This window comes from Otolemur garnettii, unplaced genomic scaffold (genome assembly GCF_000181295.1).
Source record: "Otolemur garnettii isolate 467f Iridium unplaced genomic scaffold, OtoGar3 scaffold00095, whole genome shotgun sequence".
In the NCBI taxonomy this organism is placed as follows: domain Eukaryota; kingdom Metazoa; phylum Chordata; class Mammalia; order Primates; family Galagidae; genus Otolemur; species Otolemur garnettii.
Genome location: NW_003852490.1, coordinates 5,453,895 through 5,459,073, shown reverse-complemented (window position 1 = coordinate 5,459,073; position 5,179 = coordinate 5,453,895). Strand labels below are relative to the sequence as shown.

The 5,179-nt window shown below is 36.5% G+C and overlaps 1 pseudogene; it reads left to right on the top strand.

Moving 5' to 3' along the window:
• Positions 1–211: 211 nt before the first annotated feature.
• On the top strand, positions 212–1,110 carry LOC100961022 (annotated as a pseudogene).
• The last annotated feature ends 4,069 nt before the right edge of the window (positions 1,111–5,179 follow it).

Here is a 5,179-nt window from a genome sequence, read left to right as displayed (position 1 = left end):
TGCTATAGAGGCATTTAAAACTAGTTTGATTTTTTCCCTTTTTATTGGAAAATCGTTGTCCTCCCAGAATTCATTATTTTCTCTTGATGTTTGGTAACAAATGACTTATCTTCTGTGCGTTAATTGTTCTGCATCTGATAATCCAGAGATGAGCTTCCCCCACTCCCAGCACTGCTGGGCTTGCAAATTTGTGTGGTGTGGCTAACGTGGGTCTCTATTCTGCAGAATGGGGGTCGTTAATGTTGTCAAGAATAAGACCTACTTTAAGAGACACCAAGTGAAATTTAAAAGATGATGAGAATGTAAAACTGATTACTATACTCGGAAACTCTTGGTGATACAGGATAAAAATAAGTACAACACACCCAAGTACAGAATGATAGTTTGTGTGACTAACAGAGACATCATGTGTCAGACTGCTTCTGCCCATATAGAAGGGGATATAACAGTCTGCATAGCTTATGCATCTGAACTACCAAAATGCAGTGTGAAGGTTGGCCCGATGAATTATGCTGCGGTGTACTGTACTGGCCTGCTGCTGGCCCGCAGGCTTCTCAATACATTTGGCGTGGACAAGGTCTATGAAGGCCAAGTGGAGGTGACTGGTGATGAACACAACGTGGAAACCATTGGTGGCCAGCCTGGTGCTTTTATATGCTTTTTGGATGCAGGCCTTGCTAGGACTACCACCAGCAATAAAGTTTTGGGGGCTCTGAAGGGAACTGTGGATGGAGGCTTGTCTGTCCCTCACAGTACCAAACGATTCCCTGGTTATGATTCGGAAAGCAAGGAATTTAATGCTGAGGTACATCAGACGCAGATCATGGGACAGAAAGGTACGGATTATATGCGTTTCCTAATAGAAGAGGATTGAAGATGCTTAGAAAAAACCCTCCTCTCGACACATAAAGGACAACTTCACTCCAGATACTCTACTGCTGAAAGAGTATAAAGAAAGCTCGTACTGCTCTAAGGGATAACCCAGTCTGTGAGAAGCAGCCCAAGAAAGAAGTTAAAAAGAAAAGATGGAACTGTCCCAAAATGTCCCTTGCCCAGAAGAAAGATGGGGTAGCTCAAAAGAAGGCAAACTTCCTTAGAGCTCAGGGGTGAACTGCTAACAGCTAAACCAAACAGCAGTTTTATACGAATGTTTTTAGATTAAAAACAATAAACTTATTCATTAAGCAAAAAAAAAAAAAAAAAAAAATCCGAAGATGACTTTTTTGGTTTTGGGTAAGGAACTATATTCAGGAGTGTTTCTTCTGTCATATCACAGAGTCTTTGTTTCACTTGTTTGGCTGTATATTCCCGAGTATTTATAATGAATTATTCCCATTGGTTGTGTCTCTTACTGTCTGTTATATACTCTATAATTTTTGTGCCCTTTTCTTTGGCATTCACCTTAATTAAAACAAGCTTTTCCTATATGTCATTATTTTTCAACTGTGTCTCTTCCACTCTCTGACATTTTAAATTTATTAATCAACTTTTTACTCTTGTTCCTTGGACTTTCAGCTTTGTTTTCTTTTGCATTTAAAAATGTTCATTCATTTGAGTCAGTTGCCTACTGTTTTACTGTTTGTGCTCTGATATTTTGGTGAATATAATTATTAAGATCTTCTCAAATGAGAAACGTTCTTGCTGAATTTTCTTCCACTTCGTAGACTCATTTTCCAGGCTGGATTCTTCACCTGAGTTATTGCCACACTGGGGTCTTCCCTGTCCCCATGGCAGGACAGTGTGTTGACATAATCGCCTTGGTGCTCTGTACACTGTCCTCCTGTTTCAAGTGGACAGACCTGTGGCAATCGTCTGTATTCTCAGTACATTTGGAGTAGATTCTTCGTGATCCTTTCCACAGTCTCTGAGACCTGGTCTTCCTTCCATTCATAGTTTGTGATCTGAGCATTCTGTTGTCCATCCACTCTGTCCTATAACCTCGGGATGTCAGAGCAATACGGAAGACAGCTCAGCAGTCTATCTTTTTTCAGTATTTTTCCCCTTTAAATAAGTTTGTATTATGCGTACTTTTTTGTTACTGCTTTTTATTTTTTCCACTTCACGTTATGCCTTAGAAATTATTCCATGGCGATATATTTATACTTACCTCATTTTTTTCTTTGATAATTAGCTGCATAAAAACTTAGTAAAAATATATGTATAGCTAAGTTTCTTTAAAATGAGGTTCGAGGGGTGGCACCTGTGGCTCAACGGAATAGGGCGCTGACCCCTTATGCCGGTGGTGGCAGGTTCAAACCTAGCCCTGGCCAAAAACTGCAAAAAAATAAATAAATAAATAAGTAAAATGGTATTTTATGATGATTATAAATCTACATAATAAAAATATTTAGAAAAAAATTCAAAAAAAAGACAGCTGGAAGAAAAATAGAAGAATGAGAATTATACAAACTAACCTGGAATGAATGACCTCATCATATCATAATCTCAATGATTTTGCTTTTTCTATCTTTAGGAATATCACAGTGTGAAATCACAGTGATGATTCCAGTATCATAGTGTGAATATCACAGTGTGGAATTTAGTTAATCACAGTGTGGACTTAATTCCCTGACAAATATTTTTCAGTCTGTATTCTTTATTTATAAATATATCACTGTTTTCCTAACAGCCATATTTTGTTGGTGTTAGCAGTGACTACAGTACTTTTACAAAGTGGGATTATAATTTACATTTTATTTTGTATAAGTAGTAGCTCGTTTAACATTTTAGAATATTTGTTATTCCCTTTTACATGAATTTACTTATAATTGATGCATTTAGTTTTTTTCAAGTGCCTTGACTTGTGGTGTGTGCACATCCAAACCCAGAGGCATCCCTGCCAGATGCTGTTTATTGCAAATATGCTTACTTGCTTTTAATGTCTTCATGGTAAATATAGTCATAGATATGCTTATCTGCAGGGCATAAATGAGGCAAATTATTTATCAGTAAATTTTAGTGGTAATAAAACAGAAAATAAATCGCCATGTCTCTAATTATATACTTTAAAATGCTGTCACTTTTTTTTTAATTGCTTGTATTACAAGCTGGAGCCATGCGCAGCCACATAGACAGGGCCTGCTTACAGGGGTGTCCCACCTGCGGCTCACGGGTGCATGCTGATTATTTCAGGATCGTTTTGGTTATCGGTGGTGTTAGGTATCACAAAAGTCTGCAGGAACCTTTTCTTTGTTGTTTATGATCAGCTTTCATTAGTGTTTGTGTATTTAACGTGTGCCCCAAGCCAACCCTTATCCCTCCAATTTGCAGCAGAGAAGAAAAGTGTGGACGCTCCTGCTTAGAAGATGGTCATTACAGAGTTTTGTTACAGATTTTTTTCTTCTCAGAAATGCCCATCTTGCAAGGTTATTTTCTAACTTTTCCAATTCACCACAATCAATTCCACATCTCTTATTCCTTTCAAATCCTGTAAAATCTTTGCCAAATAATTATAGTAATTGGACGGTAAGAATTTTCTAATGTAATGTCTCTTTTCCCCAAATTACCTTATTTTCTAAGTGTATTGTGGATAACGTGGACTACATCTTTTTCTTTCACTAATATTAACGTTAGCACAGTTAACTTCACTTCAAAAAATGGTTCGCAAACTTGCCCACATATTTACTTGAAAATATCCTTACTTTTCATCGGTCTTGTAATCGTCACTTAATCTTCTCAGGATAATTCTCTATCCGTTATGTCAACCATCTCTCCCTTCCAGCCTGCCTCTTTCCTTTCCGCTCACATTCCATTTACCATATTTAAGTTCTCCAAACTCATCAGATATTGCTAAGTCAGTGCTTGTGGTTCACTACATCCCGTAAAAGGGAAACTATGAACTGTCAAGCAATATTCTAGAAAATAAATAACCTTCTGTGTCCCCTATCTATATGACCATTAAAAGTTCAAATTCCCTTAAATCTGTTGGTCTTGTGTACATTTCCTACTTAATATCTTTTTCTCAAGCATCAGAAGTTAGCAAAAATATAATATAAAAATATATTTACATACATATATACATATGTAAATATACATACATATATTTTTTTTTATTATTTTTTTTTTTGCAGTTTTTTTGGCCAGGGCTGGGTTTGAACCCACCACCTCTAGCATATAGGGCTAGTGCTCTACTCCTTTGAGCCACATGCACCACCCAAATAATAATTTTTATTTTTAAACTTAATTTCCTCTGTTTCTAAAATTTCCATTCAACTATACAGTCATTTAGTAAAAACTAAACATATATATTAGGTATGAAACAGCTTGGGAAACTATACACATTTATTAATTTGTTTCAAAAGATATGAGCAAAGAAATGTATAGGTGAGCAAAGAAGTGTATTATATTTTTAAAATGTTCTCATATATCACAAATTCCACATACAGTGAATGTCTCTCTGTTAAGAGTCTGCATGTGAAGTAAAACATAGCATTCTAAGCTACAATTGACAGCTTTATAGAGAACATTAAATAGGTCCAGAGAAGGGGAAAGCAAGTCAGAAGGTGGATCCATGGTAGTTGTGGCTTAGAAGTATGGTAGCACTGAACTTAGCAACACTTGAGGGGTCCACACAAGTTTGCAGTGAATTCCAGACAGGTAAGGGGACAGCTTTTAAAGGACAACATTCAATAGCCAGCATTCTGTGACACCACACAGAAGGATGTGAAGGAAATCCCATAGTGCAGTAACAGCAGGATCCAGGAGTCAGAGGTCAAGGTCAGGAACAGCTCCCAGAAATCAGTTAAGGCAAAACCTAAATGAATTTTTTATTAGAGAAGAAAAAGATATAATCTAAAATCAATGCATCTAATCCCCTGGGTATGAGTAGCTATTTTTAGCTCACCCTGTTTCTGTGGAAATAAATTAGAAAATAATATATGAACTCTGCCTGGTTACTGGTCGCGTCTGTGAATAGTACTGTGTCCTATCCTCCCTCCACAACTACTGTCTATCTTCTATGCTAAGATGCTGCTTATCTCGTATTAATTAACATGTATAAAGTTATCACTAATTACATATATTTATCATTTAACCCCAATGTTGAAACTTCTAATACACTTTCTATCAGTAATATTTCTCTTTAATTTAAATACTTAGATTTCTGGATCTATGTCCCTCCCAAGCTGATGAGAGGATCTTTCAGTTAACTAACTTTTGATGCAGTGAAAATTTTCATCCT